This window comes from Macaca mulatta, chromosome X (assembly GCF_049350105.2).
Source record: "Macaca mulatta isolate MMU2019108-1 chromosome X, T2T-MMU8v2.0, whole genome shotgun sequence".
Lineage (NCBI taxonomy): Eukaryota > Metazoa > Chordata > Mammalia > Primates > Cercopithecidae > Macaca > Macaca mulatta.
The window spans coordinates 125754016-125780221 of record NC_133426.1 but is presented as its reverse complement, the minus strand read 5'-3'; the positions used below and the strand labels follow the sequence as shown (position 1 = coordinate 125780221).

General features: G+C 39.8%; 1 protein-coding gene across 1 annotated transcript in view; it reads left to right on the top strand.

Annotated features, from left to right (window-relative positions):
* The window catches only part of LOC144338803 (A-kinase anchor protein 17B-like), a 138610-nt gene that overhangs the window by 94975 nt on the left and 17429 nt on the right, over positions 1 to 26206 (top strand). The window lies entirely within an intron of this gene.

The following is a 26206-nucleotide window of genomic DNA, read 5'->3' as shown; positions in this document are numbered from 1 at the left end:
AGTAAATGGGAAATTTTAAAATATATTGAGACAAACAAAACTGGACCAAAACTTATGGAATACAGCAAAGGCAGTTCTAAGGGGGAAGTTTATTGCAATAAACACCTATATCAGCAAAGAATAAAGATCTCAAATAAACAACCTAGTGTTACACCTCAAAGAACTAGAAAAAGAAGAGCAAACTAGCCCCAAAGTCAGTAGAAGGAAGGAAATAATAAAAATCAGAGCAGAAATAAATGGAATAGAGGCTAGACAAGCAATAGAAAAGTACAATGATGAATAGACAATTCTGAAAAGAAGATATACAAGTGGCCAACATACATATGGAAAATGCTCAACATCACTAATGATCAGGGAAATGCAAATCAAAACCACAATGTGATACCACCTTATTCCTGCAAGAATGGCCGTAATGAAAATATTAAAAAAATGGTAGATGTTGGCGCGGATGTGGTGAACAGGGAACACTTCTACACTGCTGGTGGGAATGTAAACTAGTACAACCACTACGGAAAACAGCGTGGAGATTCCTTAAAGAACTAAAAATAGAACTAACATTTGATCCAGCAATCCCACTACTGGGTATCTACCCAGAGGAAGAGAAGTCATTATTTGGAAAAGAGTTGCACAGGCATGTTTATAGCAGCACAATTCACAATTTCAAAATCATGGAACAAACCCAAATGCCCATCAATCAACAGGTGGAAACTGTAATATACATATATATAATATATACATCAAATATAATATATATTATATATATATATGATGGAATACTATGAAGCCATAAAAAGGAATGATTTAACAGCATTTGCAGTGACCTGGATGAGATTGGAGTCTAGATGTAACTCAGGAATGGAAAACCAAACATTGTATGTTCTCACTGATATGTGGGAGCTAAGCTATACACAAAGGCATAAGAATGATACAATGGACTTTGGGGACTTAGGGGGAAGAGTGGGAGGGGGGCGAGGGATAAAAGACTACAAATATGTTGCAGTGTATACTGCTCAGGTGATGGGTGCACCAAAATATCACATATCACCACTAAAGAACTTACTCATGTAACCAAATACCATCTGTACCCCAATAACTTATGGAAAAATAAAATAAAATAAATAAAAAGAGAAGCACAATGAAATTAAGAGTCTGTTTTTTGAAAAGATAAAATTCACAAACCTTTATATCACAAACTTTTATATAGACTAAGAAAAAAAGTGTTAAGACTCAAATAAAATCAGAAATGAAAGAGACGTTACAACTAATAATACAGAAATACAAAAGGTCATAAGAGAGTATGATAAACAGTTATATACCAACAAATTGGATGACCTACAATAAATGGATAAATTCTTAGACACATACAACCTATCAAGACTGAATCATGAGGAAACAGAAAATTTGAACAGGCCAATAATGAGAAATAAGATTGAATCAGTAATTTAAAACACTCCTATCAAAGAAAAGCTCAGAACCTGATAGTTTGACTGCTGAATTATACAAAATATTGAAAGAATTAACATCAATTTTCGTCAAACTCTTCCAAAAATTTGAAGAACACAAACTACTTCTAAGCTCATTTGATGAGGCCAGCATTACCCTGATACCAAAGCCTGAGGAGGCTACTATAAGAAAAGAAAATTCTGAGCCAGTATCCTTGATGAACACAGATGCAAACATCTTCAACAAAATACTAGCAAACCAAATTCAACAGCACATTGAAAATATCATTTACCATGATCAGTGGGATTTATCCCAGGGATGCAAGGATAGTTCAACATACACAAACCTATAAATGTGATACACCACATTAACAGAAGGAAGTACAAAAACCATATGATATCTCAATAGATTCAGAAAAGCATTTAACAAAATTGCTTGAAAATATCCTTTCATGATAAAAAAAAAACTCTCAAAAAATTAGATATAGAGGTGCTGGAGAGGATGTGGAGAAATAGGAACACTTTTACACTGTTGGTGGGATTGTAAACTAGTTCAACCATTATGGAAAACAGTATGGCGATTCCTCAAGGATCTAGAACTAGATGTACCATATGACCCAGCCATCCCATTACTGGGGATATACCCAAAGGATTATAAATCATGCTGCTATAAAGACACATGCACACGTATGTTCATTGCGGCACTATTCACAATAGCAAAGACTTGGAATCAACCCAAATGTCCATCAGTGACAGACTGGATTAAGAAAATGTGGCACATATACACCATGGAATACTATGCAGCCATAAAAAAGGATGAGTTTGTGTCCTTTGTAGGGACATGGATGCAGCTGGAAACCATCATTCTTAGCAAACTATCACAAGAACAGAAAACCAAACACCGCATGTTCTCACTCATAGGTGGGAACTGAACAATGAGATCACTTGGACTCCGGAAGGGGGACATCACACACCGGGGCCTATCATGGGGAGGGGGGAGGGGGGAGGGATTGCATTGGGAGTTATACCTGATGTAAATGATGAGTTGTTGGGTGCTGACGAGTTGATGGGTGCAGCACAGCAACATAGCACAAGTATACATATGTAACAAACCTGCACGTTATGCACATGTACCCCAGAACTTAAAGTATAATAATAAAAAAAAATTAGATATAGAAGAAATGTACCTTAACATAATAAAGGCCACGAATGACAAACCCACAGGTAACATCATACTCAATAGTGGGTATATACCCAGTAGTGGGATAGCTAGATCATATGGTAAAAATTTTACTTTTAATTATTTGAAAAATCTCCATACTGTTTTCAATAATAGCTGTACTAATTTACATTCCCAATAACAATGTACACGGTTCCCTTTCTCCACATCCTCACAAACACTTGTTTTTATTTTATTTTATTTTTTAGACAAGGTCTCACTATGTTGCAAAAATAATTGCCCAGACCAATGTCATGGATATTTCCCCTGTTTTCTTCTAGTAGTTTCATAGTATCAGTTCTTACATTTAACACTTTACTCCATTCTGAGTTGATTTTGTATATAGCGTGAGACAAGGATCTAATTTCATTCTTTTGTACATAAATATCCAGTTGTTCAAACACCAATTATTCAAAAAACAGGCAATAACGAATATCGGCAATGATGTGGAGAAAAGGGAGCCATTGTATACTGTTGGTGGGAATGTAAATTAGCACAATCACTATGGAGGTTCCTCAAAAACTAAAAATAGAACTTCCATGTGATTCAACAGTCCCACTACTAGGTATATACCCAGAAGAAAGGAAATCAGTTTATCAAAGAGATATCTGCACTCTCATGTTTATTGCAGCAGTATTCACAATAAGCCAAGATTTGGAAGCAACCTAACTGTCCATCAATAGATGAATGGATACAGAAAATGTGGTGCTTATACACAATGGAGTAATGTTCAGCCATAAGAAAGAATGAGATCCTGTCATTTGCAACAACATGGATGGAACTGGAGGACATTATGTTAAGTGCAATAAGCCAGGTACACAAAGACAAATCTCACATATTCTCACTTATGTGTCGGAGCTAAAAATTAAACCAATTGAACTCATGGAGATAGAAGGTAGAAGGATGATCACCAGAGGCTGGGAAGGTTAATGTTGGAGGGGAAGTGGGAATGGTTAATGGGTACAAAAAGATAAATAGATAGAATGAATGAGATCTAGTATTTGATAGCACAACAGGGTGACTACAGTCAACAATAATTGTATATTTTAAAATAACTAAAAGAGAATAATTGGATTGTTTGTAAGACAAAGAAAGGATAAATGCTTGAGGGGATGGTTACTCCTTTTACCCTGGTGTGATTATTACACATGGCATGCCTGTATCATAATATCTCACGTACCCCATAAATATATATACCTATTATCTAACCACAAAATTAAAAATAATTTTTTTTGTTTTTGTTTTTTTTTTTTTTTTTTTGAGACAGAGTCTCGCTCTGTCGCCCGGGCTGGAGTGCAGTGGCCGGATCTCAGCTCACTGCAAGCTCCGCCTCCCGGGTTCACGCCATTCTCCTGCCTCAGCCTCCCGAGTAGCTGGGACTACAGGCGCCCACCACCGTGCCCGGCTAATTTTTTGTATTTTTTAGTAGAGACGGGGTTTCACCGTGTTAACCAGAATGGTCTCGATCTCCTGACCTCGTGATCCGCCCGTCTCGGCCTCCCAAAGTGCTGGGATTACAGGCTTGAGCCACCGCGCCCGGCCAAAAATAATTTTTTTAAAAAGATGTTAGCAAATACAATTCAGAATGTATAAAAGGTATTACACATAATGACAAAATGGTACTTATTTCAGAGATGCAAAGCTAGTTCAACATTAAAAACTCAATCAATGTAATCTGTGATACTAAAAGGCCACTGAAGAAAACTTATATGATCATATAAATTGATGCAGAAAAGTGACTTGAGAAAATACAACACCCATTCAGAATTAAAAAAACTCAGTTTTCTAGGAATAGAGGGAACTTCCTCAATTTGATAAAAGGCATATACAAAAACCAAGGTGATGACAAGAATGCCCTCTCTTGCCACTCTTTTATTTTATTTTATTTTATTTTATTTTATTTTTAAGACAAGGTCTCACTATGTTGCCCAGGATGGTCTCCAACTTCTGGCCTTAAGTGATCCTCATGCCTTGGCCTCCCAAAGTGTTGGGATTACAGGCATGAGCTACCACGCCCAGCTGCCACTCTTTTTTTTTTTCCTTTTCTTTTCTTTTTTTTTTTGAGACGGAGTGTTGCTCTGTCGCCCAGGCTGGAGTGCAGTGGCGCAATGTCGGCTCACTGCAAGCTCTGCCTCCCGGGTTCATGCCTTTCTCCTGCCTCAGCCTCCCGAGTAGCTGGGACAACACGCGCCTGCCACCACGCCCGGCTAATTTTTTGTATTTTTAGTAGAAACGGGGTTTCACCGTGTTAACCAGGATGGTCTCAATCTCCTGACTTCGTGATCTGCCCACCTTGGCCTCCCAAAGTGCTGGGATTACAGGCGTGAGCCACCACGCCCAGCCAGCTGCCACTGTTATTCAACAAAGTGCTGGAAGTTTTAGTCAGTGCAATAAGATGAGAAAAGGAAATAAAAGGCATACAAAATAGAAAGGCATAAATAAAACTGCCTCTATTTGCAAATGACATAATTGTCTACACAGTAAATCTCAGGAATCTTTAAAAAACCTTCTAGAACTAATAAATGCATTCAGCAAGGTTGTCAGATACTAGATCAACAATGTGGACACTAAAATGAAAAATACAATACATTTACAATAGCTAAAAAAATGTAATACTTCAGTGCAAATCTAACAAAACATGTAAAGCACTTGTATGCTGAAGACTACAAAATTCTGATGAAGAAAATCAAAGATCTATATAAATGGAGAGACATACCATAGATGGAAAACTGAACACAGTAAAGACATCAATTCTCTCCAAATTGATATACAAGTTTAATGCAATAATTATCAGAATCATAGTAAGAACTTTTGTAGACAAAGACATGTTTATTTTAAAATTTATATGTAAAGCAACAGGCCCCAGAATAGTTAAAATGTAGTGAAAATAAGATAATAAGATTAAAGTATATGGAATCATTTGTGTTATGACTTACTATGATGCTATGGTAGTCAAGATAGTTTGGTATTGGTGGAGGGATAAACACAGATTGGAGGGACAGAAGAGAGAATCCAAGACAGACTCTTAAAAACAAATATGGCAAGCTGATTTTTGACAAATGCACAAAAGAATGCCAATGGAGGAAATATAGCTTTTTCAACAAATGATGCTAACGCAATTTGATATCCACAGGCAAAAAACAGAAACAAAAACAAAAACAAAAAACAAACAAAAAAAACCCACACCTTGACCTATATATCACATCTTACACAAAAATTAACCCAAAATGGATCATGAACTTAAGTGTAAAATGCAAAACTATAAAGGTTTTAGGAAAAAAACACAGGAGAAAATCTTTGGGATCTAGGGCTATGTGAATAGTTCTTATGCCTGACACCAAAGGCATTAGCCATAAAAGGAAAAATTTATAAATTGAAATTAATCAAAATGAAAAACTTTTGCTCTGTGAAAGAGGATGAAAAGGCAAGCTATAAGCTTGGAGAAAATATTTGCAAACCGCATACCTAACAAAGGACCAGTATACAGAATATTTAAAGAACTCCCCAAAACTTAACAGTTAAAAAAAACAAAACAATCAATTCAATCAGAAAATGGACAAAAGGCATGAAGAGGCATTCCATGACTGAGGAGATATAGATAGCAAATAAGCATAGTAAATGATGTTCATTGTAAGGGAAATGCAAATTAAAACCACATTGAAGTATCACTATGTATTTGTCAGAATAAATAAAATTAATATTAGAGACAACATCAAATGCTAGTAAGGATGTGGAGAGATGGAATCACTTATGTACATTGTTGTTTGGAATGTAAAATGATACCATCATACTGGAAGGGTGTAGAGCAGTTTCTTTCTTTCTCTCTCTCTCTCTCTCTCTCTCTCTCTCTCTCTCTCTCTCTCTCCCCCCCTTCTTTCTCTCTCTCTTTCTTTCATCTCCCTCTGTCACCCAGGCTGGAGTGAAGTGGTGTGATCATGGCTCACTGCGGCCTCAAACTCCTGGGCTCAATCGATCCTCCCACCTCAGCCTCCCAAGTAGCTGGGATCACAGGCACGGGCCACCATGTTGGCTAATATTTTGTATTTTTTGTAGAGATGGGGTTTTGCCATATTGCCCAGGCTGGTTTCGAACTCCTGGGCTCAAGTGATCCACCTGCCTCGGTCTCCCAAAGTGCTGGGATTACAGGCATGAGCCACTGCCTGACTGCGGTTTCTTAAAAAACTAAACATGCAGCTACTATATGACCCAGCAATTTCACAGAATAGTTCCTGTTCCCAGAGTTGTTTTACAAGGCATAACTGACTGAAAAATACTGCCCATAAGACATTAAGTCACATGAGTGGACTATACATGGACATTGAGAATTACTAGGCCTGAAAATTATGGACCCCCCATCTTCTTGGGCTTTTTTATTTCCATGGTGGCCAAGCTCTGTCTCTCCCCTTGGCTAGTCTTTGAAATTCAGGAGCTGATAGCTCCTCTGCTGCCATCCGTCTAGCTTGCCTGGCATTGTGCTGAAGAAGTTGACTTTGGCTCCCTCTGAAACCCCAAGTGTGTTATGTAGCTTTCTCCTCCAGATCTAACCAGCTACCTAATGCAGGAATTACCAAACTCTTGAGGCAAGCAGGAAACATCCCTTTTGCATTCCTGCCAGTCAGACTGGCTAGGATGGGAGTGGGAGTCAGGATGCCGGATGGGACCCTCAGCTGGGATCCAACCTGCTCTACTTCCAAGGGCCATGTAGTGATTTGTGGCTTCACTCACTCCTGCATAGGCCTCCTGGCTTGCTTTCAAGATAAGAGTCAAAGGTTATGAGCCCTCACCAATTTTTCCTGGGTAAGGAAAACTCATTTCCTTTCCTTGGCATTTGTCCCCTTTCCTCTCTTTCTCATTCAAAGTATCACTTTTACAGTCTTTTCTGGGAACTTCCTCTCTCCAATCTGTGACACCTTCTATAATTCCTGCCCTTCTATTTTCATTTTATGTTGATGCCTGTACGGTCATATGTGAAAGCCTTTTAGAAACTCCAACATATTATGCAATTGCAAAGCATCATTGCTGCTTGCCTGTTAGATGGGCAAGGTCCTGTGCTATAGGCTAACTGAATCTGCCCACAATTAGCTTACATCTAATGGGAAGATAACTAATATTAATACAGAGAAACATATGCCAAGAGCCACAAGAACAATAAAGAAAATATGCTATGAATTCAGATGTTTCACTCCCATCTTCCAGAAATCAACAGGGCAGACAGGAGGCTTTGCCAGAGAACCTTTTCAAACCTCGCATTCTAAGTTGCCATCGTGTCTGTATTAATTTCTTATTGCCACTCTAATAAACGAACACAAATTCAGTGGCTTAAAATAATGCAGACTTACTATCTGACAGTTCTAGAGGCCAAAAGTTTTACAATCAAGGTGTCAGTATGTATTAGTCCATTCTCACATTGCTATAAAGAACTACCTGAGATTTTATAAAGAAAAGAGGTGTAATTGACTCACAGTTCTGCAGGCTATACAGGAGCCATGGCTGGGTAGGCCTCAGGAAACTTATAATCATGGTGAAAGATGAAGGGGAAACAAGCACATCTTCATGTGGTGACAGGAGAGAGAGTGAAGGGGGAGGTGCTACACAGTTTTAAACAACCAGATCTCGTGATAACTCACTATCATGAGAACAGCAAGGGGGAAACCCAAACCCATGATCCAATCACCTCCCACCAGGTCCCTCCCCCAGTACTGGGGATTACAATTCAACATGAGATTTGAGTAGAGACACAGAGCCAAACCATATCACAGCAGGACTGTGTTCCTTCTAGAGGCCCTAAGGGAGAATTTGTTTTCTTGCCTTTTCCAGAGGCCGTCTGAATTTCTTGCTTGTGACTGTATTCTCCATCTACAGAGCACATCACTGCAACCTTTGCTTCTGTCATCACATCTTCCCTGACTTTGATCCTCCTGCTTCCCTCTTACAGGGACCCCTGTGATTATGCTGGGCCCATCTGGATAATCCAGGATAATCTTCCCATCTCAGGATCCTTAACTAATCCCATCTGCAAAGTCCTTTTTGCCATGTAAGGTAACATATTCGCAGGTTCCAGGGGATTAAGACAGACATCTTCGAGGATTCATTATTCTGTCTACCACAATTTCCTATCTCTCTACCTGGAGAAGCCCTTTTTCTGAATCATCTACAGACTCCTTTCCCTGTGGCATCTGCCATAATGCAGGGCTCTAGGCTTTCTGTTTACATTCACTGTATGGTTACATAAGAAACTTTTGGCTTTTCGATTTGTTGTATTTTTGTTTTGCTTTTAGTCAGAGGCCCCTCAGGATGAAAGAAACTGTCTCAATCTTCAGTGATATAGAATTCTCTATCCTTGAATGTAAACTAGCAGATCCTGGGGGGATTCCTTTCAGTCCTGAGAAGTCTCAGTCTCACTCACAGTAGAATTTCAGGAATTAAGCTGACTAAATGTGTTATCTCAGAGACGTCTGCTCTTAAAGAGGGACTCCAACAGATCCAATGCTTAAGACATTCTCTCAAGGGTCAGTTATTCACAACTGACTAAAAGTTTTGCTATATCCCTTCAACCTCTTCTGTACTTTAGCTAACACTTTTCTTTTGTTTACATTTTAAAATTGCAATTATATCTGAAAAATCATGCATTAGGTGTACTAGTTACCTTCTTCAAATAAATGTTAAACACAAAGCTACTAAAATCCCCTCTTAAGTGGTACAAGTGGTACGTAAACTGTGTCTGTTTTGGGGGAACACCTGAAAGTAATCTCATGCTGACACTTTAGGCAGTGTGGGAGAATGCAGGAGACACTTTCGATTTGCCCTAAAAGTCAGAGTATCAGAGGACAATTGCCGCAGACCCTCAAAATGCATCTACCCATCTACCTGCATTTTTGCCTGTATTCTGCCTTCCATCACATTTCTGTGGATGACCTATCTGTGCAACCCATCCACTTGTACTCTGGATCCCATTCTTTCTTACTACTTCAAGGTCATTGCTCCAGCAAGCCCCCTCCCCCGTACACATAATCAAACTTTCCTTCTTACTGGGCAATTCCCACCGGCATATAAGCGTGTTTTTCTTCCATAATAAAAAATTCTCTTGACCCCAATTTTTTTTTTTTTTTTTTTTTTTTTTTTTTTTTTTTGAGATGGAGTTTTGCTCTTGTTGCCCAGGCTGGAGTGCAATGGCATGATCTCAGCTCACCGCAACCTCCACCTCCCGGGTTCAAGCGATTCTCCTGCCTCAGCCTCCCGAGTAGCTGGGATTACAGGTGTGTGCCACCACGCCAGACTAATTTTGTATTTTTAGTAGAGACGGGGTTTCTCCATGTTGGTCAGGCTGGTCTTGAACTTCCGACCTCAGGTGATCCGCCCACCTAGGCCTCCCAAAGTACTGGGATTACAGGTGTGAGCCACTGCACCCGGCCTTGACCCCACTTTCTGTTCTAGCTAATGCACCCATTTCTTCACTCCTGCCTACAGCCAAGTTCTTTGAAAGGATTGCCTACACTTGCCAACTGCAATTTCTCGCTCCTCTTTCTCTCTTGAACAAATTCAAATTAGGCTATCACTCCAACCACTCCACCTAAACTGCTTTTGTCAGGACCACCATCATGTTACTAAATTCAATGGACTATCCTCTCATCATCTTACCATCTTACCAAGCAGGAGCACTTGACATAGTTGATCACTCCCTCCTCCTTGAAACACCTTCTTCATCTGGCTTCCAGGACAAGATACTCTCCTGGTTTGCCTCCTACCTCACTAGCTCCTCCTTCTCTGTCTCCACTGTTGTTTCCTTTTTATCTCCCCAACCTCTAAACATTCATGTTCTCCAGGGCTCATACCTCAGATCTCTTATCTATCAATATTACTTTTTTTGGTGTCCCCATGCAATCTCATAGCTTTAAATACCATCTCTGTGTTGATGACATCATAACATACATCTCCAATTCAGACCTCAGCCCTGAGCTCCAGACTCATATATCCAACTGCCCAATTGACATCTGCTCTTAGATGTTGAGGTAGACAGAATTTTAACGTGGACCCCAGGATTCCTGCCCCCTGGTGTACATGCCATGAATAATCCCCTTCTTTTGAGTGAGGGTGAGACCTGTGAATATGACGGATGTCACTCTGGTGATTAGATTGTTATGTGGTAAAGGTAAAGAAATTTTTGTAGATGTAATTAAGGTCCCTAGTTAGAAGTTAACTTTGAGTTAATCAAATGGAAAATTACCCAGGGCAAGCCTGACCTAATCAGGTGAGCTCTCTAAAACAAAGTCTAGAGATCACAGATCTACTCTCTTGTTAGCCTGAAAGAAGTAAGTTTTCATGAATTCTATAGCTGCAAGGAAGCAAATTCCGCTAACAACTATGTGAACTTGAAAGGATATCCCTTTATAACACTATTCGCCATCTCACATGTTATTTTTATATGTAATTTGTTTATTGTCTGCTTCAGCCCCCTCCCCCCATGTACATTTCCAAGGGAAGGGATTTTTCTGTTTTATTCATTGACGAATCCTTCAATGCTTTAAAGAGTACCTGTTACATAATACATGCTAATAAATATTTGTTAGATGAATGAATAAATGAATTTTATTTATTGAGTTTTTCATGTTTCCCCACAACCCTTTTCCACCACTAACTATTCTCTCACCAAATTCCAGCATTACAAACTTCTGTCTCTTTCATTGAGACATGAATTGACTTTGCACCCTTAAAAATGACATCCTGAAAGATTAGTCCCACCTCTACTGAGGGAGTTTCAAGTACTCTAACCAGAAAGTCGTCATCCTTGGCAGATATCTTGGTTCGGGGTACCAGATGGACCTGGATTGGAATACTGGCTCTGCCATTTGGTAACTGTGTAAGACCTAAAGTACATTGCTTCATTTCTCTGAGCCCCAGCTTCCCCTCTGGAGAGTAAGAATATTGTCTGCAGTCATAGGGTTTCTGGGAGGACTGAAAGTAGACATGCATTTTTAATGTCAAGAACAGTTACTGGCATAAAGATGCTATCATACTACACACACGGCTCTGTAACTTGCTATTCCTGTGGTTTTGTACATCTATCTTTACATCCTGGTATTTTAATTTCTGTAGGATAAATTCCCAAAGTGGGATTCCTGGCCCCAATGGTATGTGCTTTAAAAAAGTTAAATGGTGCTGGATTATTTTCCAAAAAGGTTTTAACAATTCATACTCTTTTTGTGTGGGTGTAGTAGGGTCTTACTCTGTTGCCCAGGCTGTAGTGCAGTTGTGCGATCTCGACTCACTGCAACCTCTGCCTCCTGGGTTCAAGAGATTCTCCTGCCTCAGCCTCCCAAGTAGCTGGGATTACTGGCGTGTGCCACCACGCCTGGCTAATTTTTGTATTTTTGGTAGAGACGGGGTTTCACCATGTTGGCCAGAATGGTCTCAAACTCCTGGCCTCAAGTGATCTGTTCGCCTCGGCCTCCGAAAGTGCTGGGATTACAGGAGTGAACCACTGCACCCGGCCAATACTCTTAACAACTATGTATGAGAATGCCTGTTTCCCCGATGCTTACCAGTAGTGGATGTTATCAGTGTTTCTCATTTTTGCTGATGAAAATAGTAAATGGAAAAATGGTATCTCGCTGTGTTTATTTCCATTTCCTTTATCATTTGTAAATATAAATATATTTAAATATTTATATTCATTTGCATGTCTCCTTCTGTGACTTACTTTCCTTTGTCCAATCTTCTTTTGGATCATTTGTATTGTTCTTATCAATTTATAGGTTGAGAGTGTGAGGAGTGACTGCTAAGGTGTACAAATTCTCTTTTGGGGGCAATAAAAATGTTCTAAAATTAGATTGTGGTGATAGTTTAATAATTCTGTAAATGTACTGAAAACCTTTGAATTTTGCACTTTAAGTTAGTGAATTTTATGGTATACAAATTATTATCTCAGAAAACTGTTGCAAATGAAAAAAATTTTTGAAAAGATGATTTTTTTAAAACGGTGATTTTTCATGGCTGCATACAATTCCCTTTTATGGAGTTATTGTGTTTTATTTAAGCATCCTCAATTGTTTCTAATTATTTCCAATGTTTTATTCTTATAAAAATTGTGATGGGGGCCAGGTGTGGTGGCTCATGCCTGTAATCTCAACACTTTGGGAGACTGAGGTGGGAGGATTACTTAAGGCTCAGAGTTTGAGACCAGTGTGGGTAACATAGCAAGACCCTGTTGCTACCCCCTAAAATTTTTTTAACTGGCCAGGCATGGCGACGTGTGCCTGTAGTCCCAGCTACTCAGGAAGGCTGAGGCGGGAGGATCCCTTGAGCCCAGGAGTTTGAGATCACAGTGATCACTCCACTGCGCCACAGTCTGGGAGACAGAGTGGGGCTTTGTCTCTTAAAAAAAAAAAAAAAAAAAAAAAAGAAAGGAAAAAAAGTGATGAATTTCTTTGTACATGAATCTCTGCTTTTTCTTAGGATATATTCTTAGAATAGAAATTACTGGGGTGGGGGGGGAAGATGGTTTTTAAGGGGGAAATATGAAGATGGTTTTTAAGGAGGAGATATGACTTTCTTTTCTTTTCTTTTCTTTTCTTCCTTCTTCTTTCTTTCTCTCTCTTTTTTTTTCTGGTGTTGTTCCCAAAAGGGAGGTATGATTTCTAATAAAAAATGTAAAAGTAGTTGACAATGATTTCATGTCAATCTGAGTATTTTGGAGTTTTCTCATTAAGTTTAGAATGCCACATTCAGCATCTCAAAATTGTTGTTGGCCTGGTCCCTCCTACTATGGTACACCAAGTAACACTATAGTTGGTGACAGAGAGCGTTTTTAGTTCTCATCACACAAATATATAAAATTTATTTCTCTCTTTATCATCAGTTGTTTAACTTACAACTGTCTAGCAACTTACTGATTGCTAGAAAAACAAGATGAGAAGCTACATTGCTTTCCCTGGCTCAAATCCGTGGGGGATTAGGGGCTAATTTTAGCACAGTTGTAGGCAAAAGCAGGAAGCAGTGCTTATGTGGTTTCTTTACTACAGTTTCATACCACCTTCACATCTTGCTAACATACACTGGAGAAAATACAATAATAATAAGAGTAATAATAATGATAGGTACTATTGACAGATAATCATAAGGTCCTTCTTTAGACAGAAAGGAACCTATCTTCTCCGTTAGTTGTCCTAAATACTAAGAAAGAAATTCATCCAGAAGGAATGTAAAGGAAAAGAGTTTATATCTCCTACCTGTTCTCTAGACTCACCCTCAAGCCAAGCCCTTTTTCCATCATCAAATCTTCAGATTTAGCCAGGCAAATTGATTAATGATGGTTGATTCACTGATTTCCAGAACATTAGCAATGCTTGAGAGAAGCATTGGTGCACGCCTATAATCCCAGCTACTCTGGAGGCTGAGGCAGGAGAATCGCTTGAACCTGGGGGGCAGAGGTTGCAGTGAGCAGAGATTGTACCACTGCACTCCATCCTAGGTGACAAAAAAAAAAAAAAAAGAATTATTCCTGGGTTTTAGTTCTGACTCTGCCATTAACCTGTTATATATCTCTGGGTAAATCATACATCCTATCTGGATCTAAGTTTCCTATCTGTAGTCGATTTCTAAGGGCTACCAAGTCCCACATGCTATAGTTTTAAGGAAACAGTATAATTAGGTGTCTTCCATTGAAAAGTAAGGCAGGGAACACACTTGAGTTGAAGTCAGAGGAAAGAAACTGAGTCATATCAGAAACCTATTATAACCTAGATTATTTTAAGTTAGATTCTTAAGATTATCATGAAAAAATATGCATTTGAGGTTGTACAACTCTTTGCATTTACTAAAAATCATAGAACTGTACATGTACAATGGTGGATTTTGTGGTATGTAAATTATACCTCCATAAAGCCATTAAAATATAAATTTGATTGTCATTTTATCACCAAATAATCATTGGCAGGGTGTATGAAATCGTGAATTGAGAATCTGCTGATTTATACACAGGCATGAAGATGAGTGATAGCAAAGGGATATGTTAATAATCTTGGGGCTTTGTTGGCTCAGGTAAGCTACTGGGCTCCAGGGAGATTGATGGAGCTAAAATGTCATTGTCACATGGGAGGTAACTATTGATTTCACTGACAAGCCCTGTAATTATGGAACACAATGCCTAGTTACATTAATTAGAAGTGAGTAAGAGAGTGGAGCTGGAGGCCATGCTGGCAAGGGGAGAGGGAAAGTGGAGATCAATCTTCTCTAAGATGTGGCTGGAGCATACAGGGAGTGAAGCGAGGGGAAGCTGAAAAGTAGGGTGGAGGTTGGAACCAGTTTGAAGATCTCTGAGAAAGGCATAATACTTACTACTTTGGATTGTATATATATTCAATAAAATTATATATTAAAAATTATTTTAAAATTGTAAAGCACTATTCAACTAAAATTATTTTTAATAGGCAATACTGGTCCTTGGTAAAAATGCAAATGCTACAAAAGCATGATGTAAAGGGACAGACAGTGACAAGTATGTTTCTTCCCCACCTTTGTCACCCATTTACTCTCTACAGAAGTATCCACTATTTAATCTTTTGTGTGCATCCCTCTGGAGAAATTCTATTATTCTATCCACATACAAATTCATGTATATATGTGTACATATAAACGTATTTTACAAATGACAAGATACTGTTCACATTGTTTTTTATTTGTATTTGTATTTACTTAACAATGTAGCTAGGAAAGCACTCCTTATCAGCTTATATTGATCTGCCTCATTCTTTTTTTTTTTTTTTTTTTTGAGACAGAGTCTCCCTCTGTTGCCCAGGCTGGAGTGCAGTGGCACAATCTCGGCTCACTTCAACTTCTGCCCCCTGGGTTCAAGCGATTCTCCTGGCTCAGTCTCCCAAGTAGCTGGGATTACAGGTAAGCACCACCACACCCAGGACATTTTTTATATTTTTGGTAGAGATGAGGTTTCACCATGTTGGCCAGGCTGGTCTCGAACCTCTGACCTCAAGTGATCTGCCCACCTCAGCTTCCTAAAGTGCTGGGATTAAAGGCTTGAGCCACTGCGCCCAGCCTGATCTGCCTCATTCTTTTCAAACACCTATAAAGTATTTCCTTGTACTGCTATTTATTTAACCAGTCTTCTTTGGAGGACATTTAATTTATTTCATTGGCATTTGTTTTATCTTCTTCAATTAAACTTGACCACTTAACAGCAAAACCAGTTCTCAACATAGTGATGAAGGTATTGGGTTTTTTTGCTTAATATGTCAATTTATTGCTATTTTAATTTTTTCAGTAAGAGTAATAATCTTAATATCCCCAAGACTTTAAAAAAATCATTTTGATGATGCAATAAAGAGCTGCAGGGAAATTCAAGCGCAATTCACTTGTAAAGAGCTGATTTGGCCTGGCTAAATATAGTCTACCAGGCAGCTTGGGCAGGGTTTCAACATATGCACACTCCAATTTGGAAGGGGAACTTAAGCCTTCAAGAAGACTTCTTTGAAAGAGAAGAACCCAGAGAGGCAGTAGAATAAAGTGGAAAGATTTCTGGGCTGGGTTTGGTTGCTCACACCTGTAATCCCAGCACTTTGGGAGGCCGAGGCAGGCGGATCACTTGAGGTAAGAAGTTCCAGACCAGCCTGGCCAACATGGTGAAACCCTGTCTCTACTGAAAATATAAAAATTAGCTGGGTGTGGTGGCAGGTGCCACCTGTAATCCCAGCTACTCGGAGGCTGAGGCAGGAGAATCTCTTGAACCCGGGAGACAGAGGTTGCAATGAGCTGAGATTGTGCCACTGTACTCCAGCCTAAATGACAGAGAGAGATTCTGTCTCAAAATAATAATATAATATTATTATTATTATTATTATTCCTGGGGCTGGAGTCAGAAGACTTGAGTTTCAGCCCCAGTTTTGTTACTAACTGGCTATGTGACCTTGGGTAAATCACCCCCTTAGGGGTTCAGTTTTCCCTCATGTGTTAAATAGGGGCAGAAATAGCAAACTCCTAATGCTATTATACGGACTGGATGAGTTAAGACAGTCACATAAAGTACCTTATAAATGTTAAGTATAAATATTACCCTAAGGGACAGAGAGACATAAAGCCAAAATAGCTTGAGCTCTGGGTAGAATAAATACACATATGAGCACAGATTGTAACCTGAAAGCTAAAAAATGGGCTAAGAAAGAAACGACCCCTTCTCAGATTTTTATGAATCTGGAACTTAACAAAGAGCAAAGTAACCCTTTTTGGAAGAGTTCCTGTAGGTCTACAGTTTAAATGCCCATCTTTTTCACAAGCTGTTGTAAAGCATATTCCTATAGATACTTCCTTTTTTTCCTCTTTATAGTTCTCTATATTACAACTCACTGACCAAGGATATAAGTCCCTAACTGTCAGTGAGAGTGAAAGAGAATATTTGCATTTTAAAGGTGGAAATGCTCCCTATTTAGATATGCCAGTTTAGAGAAACCCAACTGATTATATATTTTATTTATTTATTTATTTATTATTTTTATTTTATTTTTTTAGATTGAGCTTCACTCTTGTCACCTAGGCTGGAGTGCAATGGCGCAGTCTCAGCTCACTGCAACCTCTGCCTCCCAGGTTCAAGCAATTCTCCAGCCTCAGCCCCCCGAGTAGCTGGGATTACAGGTGCCCGCCACCACGGCCGGCTGTTTTTTGTATTTTTAGTAGAAATGGGGTTTCACCATGTTGGCCAGGCTGGTCTCGAACTCCGACCTCAGGTAATCCACCCACCTCGGCCTCCCAAAGTGCTGAGATTACAGGCGTGAGCCACCGTGCCGAGCCGATTTTTTTTTGAAAAGAATTGGACCATTTGACTTTTCATTGGTAGGAGACCTAGAAATAGTGAAGGAAAAGCCAACCAGCACCCTGTGAGAGAAGAAAGAAAATGGAGAGGGAGGCCGGGCACAGTGGCTCACACCTGTAATCCCAGCACTTTGGGAGGCTGAGGCAGGCGGATCACCTGAGGTCAGGAATTCGAAAGCAGCTTGGCCAACATGGTGAAACCCCATCTCTACTAAAAATACAAAAATTAGCTGGGCGTGCTGGTGCATGCCTGTAATCCCACCTACTTGGGAGGCTGAGGCAGTGGAATTGATTGAACCCAGAAGGTGGAGGTTGTAGTGAGCTGAGATCGTGCCACTGCACTCCAGCCTGGGAGACAGAGCAAGACTCCGTCTCAAAAAAAAAAAAAAAAAAAAAAAAAAAGGAGAGGGAGACAGAGATAAACTAAGTGTAAATTGACGCAAGATTTTTGGAGGGCAATTTGGCAAGGTGTGTGTGTGTAGAAGACAGCCTGCTATGAGGGATCAGAGTCAAGCAAGTTGGTGAAGGCATCCCTGTGGAGGGGCAGCCTGGTGTGGGAAGTCAGAGCCTGAGAGGGCTAACAAGGACATCCCCATGATGGAGTGGCATGGCATGGGCTGTTGGAGCCTGAGTGGAATGAAGAGGTCATACACATTGGGGGAGAGGTAATGTAGCGAGCCAGAGTCTGAGCAGGCTGCAGAGGGAATCCATGAGTCAGGGGAGGCTGGTTATGGAGAATCAGAGGCACCCAGGCAGGGAGAACAGAGCTGTCAGGGAGGGGTGGCAATGGACATAGGAGATTGATGATTATTTTAGTATCTATTTCTTTGCTTTTTTTTCTCTTTTTTTTCTGAGGAGAGGTCTCTGTCACCCAGGCTGGAGTGCAGTGGTATGATGATCTCGGCTCACTGCATCCTCTGCCTCCCAGGTTCAAGCGATCCTCCTACCTCACCCTCCAGAGTAGCTGAGACCACAGGCGCACACCACCATGCCCAACTAATTATTTTATTTTTGGTAGAGACAGGATTTCACCATGTTGCCCAGGCTGGTCTCAAACTCCTGAGCTCAAGTGATCCACCTGCCTTGGCCTCCCAAAGTGTTAGGATTACAGGCATGAGCCACCACGCCTAGCCAAGTGTTAGTATATGTTTCAGTGTGACAATTTACCCCAAAACTCAGCAGCTTAACACAATGCACATCTATTATCTCAGTTTTTATGTGGCAGGAATCTGGGCATGGCTTAGCTGGGTGCCTCTGGCTCACAGTCTCTCACAAAGCTAAAATCTGAGGCTTCAACTGAGGGAGGCTCTGCTTCCAAGCACATTCATGTGGTTGTTGGTGGGATTTATTTCTTCAAGGGGTGTTGACTGAAGACCTCAGTTGCTCAGTGGCTGTGGCCAGAAGCCTCCCTCAGCTCCTTGCCATGTGGGTCTCTCCATAGGGCAGCTAGCTTCCCTCGGCTAGTGAGAGGGAGGATGGGAGGGGGGGAGAGAGAGAGAGAGAAAGGGAGGAGTGGGTAGGGCGAGGGGAGGGAGAAAGAGAAAGAAAGAGAGAGACTAGAAGCCAGAGTCATCTTATAACCTAATCTTGGAAGTAACACCCCATAACTTTTGCTGTATTCTGTCATTAGAAGTGATTCACTAAATCCAACTCACACTGCAGGGGAGGTGATTCCACAAGTGGTTGAATACCAGGAGGCAGGGATCACTGAGCACTATCTTAGAAACCTCCCAGCACAGTTACATAAAGGAGTATTGACAAAAATGAGTAAATATATTAAGAATGATGTAAGCTATCTTCTCATTGTCATAAATTATGACTAATGCAGAAAGAAAGAAAATTAGAGGCCGGGCGCGGTGGCTCAAGCCTGTAATCCCAGCACTCTGGGAGGCCGAGGCGGGCGGATCACGAGGTCAGGAGATCGAGACCATCCTGGCTAACACGGTGAAACCCCGTCTCTACTAAAAAAAAATACAAAAAACTAGCCGGGCGAGGTGGCGGGCGCCTGTAGTCCCAGCTATTCGGGAGGCTGAGGCAGGAGAATGGCGTAAACCCGGGAGGCGGAGCTTGCAGTGAGCTGAGATCCGGCCACTGCACTCCAGCCCGGGCGACAGAGCGAGACTCCGTCTCAAAAAAAAAAAAAAAAAAAAAAGAAAATTAGAATGAACCCTGTGGTGTTGGATTGGATATATCAGAGTAAACTCATGGTTAGATAAATGACGGATGGATAGATAGATAGATAGATAGATAGATAGATAGATAGATAGATAGATGAAAATGTGTGTGTGTGTGTGTGTGTGTGTGTGTGTGTGTGTGTGTGTGTAAGTGTATATAAGTGAGGCCTCTGAGAGGCTCAGGGAGCAGCAACACACCAACAGCAATATATACACCTGGTGCTCAGATTTGGCTTCTAGATACCATTTCCACTAAGAGGAATCAGGGCTTCTCCAGGCTGATTTTGGGACTGCAGAAGGCAAAGTACAAGATGAGCCTGGAATATTTTGTGCCAGAAACTAAGGAGGTGCTTGAAAAATGATGGGGTCATGTCAAACGGACATAGAAACCAGCTTAAAGGGGCTCCCAGTGGCCAAATCCAGGACAATTTGAGCGTCAAAGTAAACAATGATAATAATGGATTATAATCCATTGAATAAAAATAGGAAACTATAAGTCTATATTGGTATAAATAAATAAATGAATAAATCGAAAGTTTGATGAGGAATGGAATATTTACACAGTTTCAACATACTTCCCCAGAAGGTATGTATTAATTACAAAGAATAACTTCACAGTGGAGAAGCCTAGCACTTACCATCTTAGTCAAGAGATCAAAACGACCATCATGAGTAGTAATAGGACACATTGAAATTACGCTCCGCTTGACAGAATGCAATTAGAGCCTAGCGTCACTTCTGTGATAGCCCTGCCAAAAATAAGTAACCTAAATCTAATCATTGGGAAACATCAGATAAACTCAAAATGAGGGATGTTTTCCAAAATAACTGGCCCGTAGTCTCCAAAAGTGCCTGAGTCTTAAAAGTCAACAGAAGACCAAGGAACTCTTTCAGACTGAAGGAGGTGAAGGACATATGACAACTAAAAGCACTGCACGATTCTGAACTGGATCCTTTTGCTGTAATAGATCATTTCGAGACATCTGATGAAACTTAAATGGTACCTGGGGATTCAATGCTAGTAATCTATTAATGTTAATTTCCTGATTTTGATGGTTATTTCATTCATGGTTAGATAGGAAAGTATCCTTGTCATTAAAAAAATAAAAAGGTACACACTAAATTATTCAGGGGAAATGGGGCATCAGGGTGGCAAATCACTTTCAAATGGTTCAGGAAACAAACAAACAACAACAACAAAAAAACAGAACAGCCTGTATTACACTTCCAACTTTTCTATAAGTTTATGATCGGTTTAAAATGATAATAGTAGTAGTAATAGTAATTTAAAAATAACGAAAAGAATGTCATAATCATGAAAGTCAAAGACAGTCTGAAGAACTGTTTCAAGATGAAAGAAGGCTAGATATAAATGAAAAATGCAATATATGACCCTGAATTACATCTCAGACCCCCTCCCCCCAATTTTTTTGCTACAAAGAACATTATCTGCACAATTGGAGTATTATGAGTAAGGCCTGTAGGGTAGATAATAGAACTTTATCAATATTAACTTCCTGATGTTAATATTTGCACTGTTCTTATGTAAGGAAATTTTTTCGGCCAGGCACAGTAGCTCACACATCTAATCCCAACACTTTGAGAGGATGAGGTGGGCGGATCACCTGAGGTCGGGTCGAGATCAGCCTGACCAACATGGAGAAACCCCGTCTGTACTAAAAATACAAAATTAGCCGGTCATGGTGGCGCATCCCTGTAATCCCAACTACTCAGGAGGTTGAGGCAAGAGAATCACTTGAACCCGGGAGGCAGAGGTTGCGGTGAGCCAAGATTGCACCATTGCACTCCAGCCTGGGCAACAAGAGCAAAACTCTGTCTCAAAGGAAAAAAAAAGAGAGGGAGAGAGAGATTTTTTTCTTTTTTCATAAATGCATCTAGGACAGAAAGAGAAATATTTTGTTCTAAGAAATACATACTGAAGTATTAAAGTTAAATGGACATCATAACTAAAATTTACTCCCAAATGGTTCAGAAAAAAGGTAATATGCATATATAGAGAAAATATGATAAAACAACTGATAGACTGTTAACAATTGGGGAAATACGTGTGTTCCTGCAACTTCTCTGTAAGTCTGAAATTATATTACAATAAAAAGTCACAAAAATGTACATATCTTTGTTCTCACAATTATCTTTCAAAAGGTATCCAACATGTATATAAAGATATTCATATATGGATGTTCACTGCAGTATTGTTTGAAATAGCTGAAGATCAGGCTCAAACAAATTGTTCATTGATAGTGGATTTTTCATACTATGAAACACTATGTAAGAGAATTGGGTATATACCTGGGCTAAAAATAAGGAACAAATCACCTTACATTGAATAGAATGGCTGCTATAAAAATAAACAGAAAATAAGCATTGGCAAGGATGTGGAGAAATTAGAACTTTTGTGTACTGTTGGGGGAATGTAAAATAGTACAACCGCTATAGAAAACAGTATGGAGGTTCCAAAAAACAAACAAACAACAACAACAAGCACACACACACAAAACCCAGAGCTATCATGTGATCCAGCAATTCCACTTGTGGGTATATATCCAAAAGAATTGAAAGCTCAAATAAATGAGCTGCCTTGTTTCAAAACAATACATTTTCTACTAGTTTCTGCTATATTCACTGATTCAACCAAGTTTTAAATATAAAGATAACAGAGTTACATTCCACAGTGACATAAATATATTAAAGTAAACTAAAATTTCCACAAAAGTCTTTTCTTTTGTTTTTTTTTTTCTGAGACAGAGTCTTGCTCTGTCGCCCAGGCTGTAGTGCAGTTGTGCGATCTGGGCTCACTGCAACCCCCACCTCCCGGGTTCAAGTGATTCTCCTGTCTCAGCCTCCCAAGTAGCTGGAATTACAGGCGCGTGCCACCATGCCCGACTAATTTTTGTATTTTTTAGTAGAGACGATGTTTCACCATGTTGGCCAGACCGGTGTCCAACTCCTGACCTCAAGTGATCCATCCCGCTCGACCTCCCAAAGTGCTGGTATTACAGGTGTGAGCCACCGTGCCTGGCCTTTTTTTTTTTTTTTTTTTTTTTGAGATGGAGTCTCCCTCTGTTGCCCAGAGTGAGGCAGGGGTGTGATCTCAGTTCACTGCAACCTCTGCCTCCTGGGTTCAAGTGATTCTCCTGCCTCAGCCTCCTGAGTAGCTGGGACCACCCAAGTAGCTGGGACCACAGGCATGCACCACAACACCTGGCTAATTTTTGTATTTTTTGGTAGAGACAGGGTTTTGCCATGGTGGCCAGGCTGGTCTCGAACTCCTGACCTCAAGCGATCCACCCACTTCGGTCTCACAAAGTGCTGGGAGCGAGCCACAGTGTTGTGCAGAAATTTCCACAAATAGTTTTAAAAGGCAAGAGGGTCAAATGAATTGAGTGGGTTTCATGGCTGCCTTTCAATACAATTCTGTGCCTTCAGGTTGTACCCACGGCTAATGATTTTATCCAAAGGACAACAGGCCAGGCACAGTGGCTCATGCCTGTAAGCCCAGCACTTTGGGAGGCCAAGGCAGGCGAATTGCTTGAGGCCAGGAGTTTGAGACCAGCCTGGACAACATGAAAAACAACAATTAAAAAATGTGTTTCCTTTCTCTACTTAAAAAAAAAAAAAAAGAAAAAAGAAAAGAAAAGAAATTAGCTGGGCGTGATGGCCTGTGATCCCAGCTACTCAGGAGTCTGAGACAGAATTGCTTGAATTTGGAAGGCGGAGGTTGCAGTGAGCTGAGATCGCACCATTGCACTCCAGCCTGGGTGACTGAGCTACACTGTGTCTCAAAAACGAACAAACAAACAAAGAAACCCAAAGTACAACATTTGGAGACTGCACTTTTTGCTGTTTCTCAGGTAAGGTAAGTTGATTTTTTTTTTTTCAGTGCTATCAATAACATAGTAAATCAATGCTACATGACAGTTTTCCAGTGCTACATAACATAACTCTTATTTTGTCCAGACTCAGAAGGAAGCTTACAGTAGATGAATCCCTTGCAAACTGATTCATTTCTCGTGTTGATTTTCAAAGGTCTAGAATAGGATGGCAGCATTTCAAATTATTGAACACTTGAATAATCTCCTTGATATTTTTTATTCACCTTAAAACTCGATAGTAAACAGGCATTACTGATTTGGGGGTTATAAAGGATTTGTGACAGCAAAAGTTAAAAATTTGTTTTCTTTCTAATATTTTGATTCTGTTGTCACTTTGTTCAAAAACTAATGATAATTTTCTGCCCTGTGTATGTATATGGACCATAATAATATAATTGGGTATCTGCTATCAAATTTATAGTCTTCAAGAAAAAGTCACATCAAATAACAGAAACTGCTTAAGCCCCTTTTATTTTTATTTTGCAATGCTAGAAGGAATTCTAAGCCGTATTTCTTACTGCTCTTTAGGTTTTACTTTTCTAAATTTTAATGGTATCTTACACTTATGATGTATTTAACTTACATTAAAATGTAGATGTTTTAAGAATTTTAGTTTTGTTAAGGCCTTTCTAAATATAATTTAAGTAATAAAGGATTATTATAAGAGTAACAACTAGGATTAGGAATTTTTTTAGGTTCGTCTGTGCTATGTTTACTGATTACATCACTTAGAGTGACATTGTACTTTGAAAATATATATCAAATGATAGCATAACAGGGTAGTTCTGTTACTAAATATTTTGTGCAAATCTTAAAAAAAAAAGACTAATTTTTCTGATAATCTCTTCTTGTAACTGGTAAATTCAAGGGTTTTGTCTCACCCAGGAAAGGCTTTTCATTAAAAGATGAGATCGAAGCATTATGCCACTGACATTTATTAAATGCTCACAATGTGCCACTCTCTGGGGTAAGTCCAGATACCAACGTTCAAAATAACATTGCAAAAGATTATTCTCATTACACAAATGAAAAAAGAGTGGCCCAGAAAATTAAGTCACTTGCCCAAGCTGTGTTATAAAGCTAATAAGTGGGAATAACTGGATTTTGAACCATGATTTTTTTTTCCCAGACATTGGTAGTAATAGGTTTTCAAGTCAGTTTTCTTGGTGTTATTTCTATTTTTGCTTTTATTTTTAAGTTTTGTTGCTTATGCCCCAAAATGAAATGAATGACATGCATTCTTCATGTACATTGTTTGAAACAAAAGTCCTGGAAATACACTAACAGGAATATAATTTATTGATAAGCTGAATTCTGTTTTACTTTTTCCCAGTAGTCTATGCATTAGAAAAGAAAATATTTCACTAAAGTAATTAAAGCACAAAATCTTTTTTTTTTTTTTTTTTTTTTTTTTGAGACGGAGTCTTGCTCTGTAGCCCAGGCTGGAGTGCAGTGGCCGTATCTCAGCTCACTGCAAGCTCCGCCTCCCGGGTTCACGCCATTCTCCTGCCTCAGCCTCCCGAGTAGCTGGGACTACAGGCGCCCGCCGCCTCGCCCGGCTAGTTTTTTTATTTTTTAGTAGAGACGGGGTTTCACCGGGTTAGCCAAGATGGTCTCGATCTCCTGACCTCGTGATCCGCCCGTCTCGGCCTCCCAAAGTGCTGGGATTTTTTTTTTTTTTTTTGAGACGGAGTCTCGCTCTGTCGCCCAGGCTGGAGTGCAGTGGCGCGATCTCGGCTCACTGCAAGCTCCGCCTCCCGGGTTCCCGCCATTCTCCTGCCTCAGCCTCCCGAGTAGCTGGGACTACAGGCGCCGCCACCACGCCCGGCTAATTTTTTTGTATTTTTTAGTGGAGACGGGGTTTCATTGTGTTAGCCAGGATGGTCTCGATCTCCTGACCTCGTGATCCGCCCGTCTCGGCCTCCCAAAGTGCTGGGATTACAGGCTTGAGCCACCGCGCCCGGCCAAGCACAAAATCTTTAAGATTCAACAACAACAACAAAAAGCTTTAGATGACAAGAGAAGCAATTTTTCCTTTGTTATTACTTTAATATATCCCATTTGGAGCATTGGTTAACCTAAAATACAAATCAACGTAATGATTAGCAGCATAGCATCTAGAACTAAATTGCTCAGGTTAGAATCTCAGCTCTTGTTACCTAATCGCTCATGTAGGGCTGTAGCTCAAACCTTCTATGCCTCAGTTTCCTCATTTAAAAAATAGGGACAAAAATGGAATTTCGGTCATAGTTTTTTTTGTTAGTACTAAATACCTTTATACAGTTTGTATATGTAAAACCTTTTTCATGGTTCTTAACACAATAAGGAATAGCTATTAAATTTTCAGGTCAATTTATTTAACTGAAATGATTATGTGTATTGCATCAGTGTACACAGATTTGTTTTATATTGGATGGAATATAACTTAAGAGATTAAACAATACAAAATGTTATACTAGATTTTATTTTAAAGCATAAGAATATTCAAAATATTATAACTATATTAAGCTATATTCTGTATTTTAATTATATATTAAAACTGTATTCTATAGAATGGGCCTTGTGATATGGAAGTCAAGAAAGTGAATGCTACCTGAGGGAGCTCCACCAGAGAAGCCAAATGTCTATATAAGGGACGTGGCCATCGTGGTCTCCTCTGTGCTG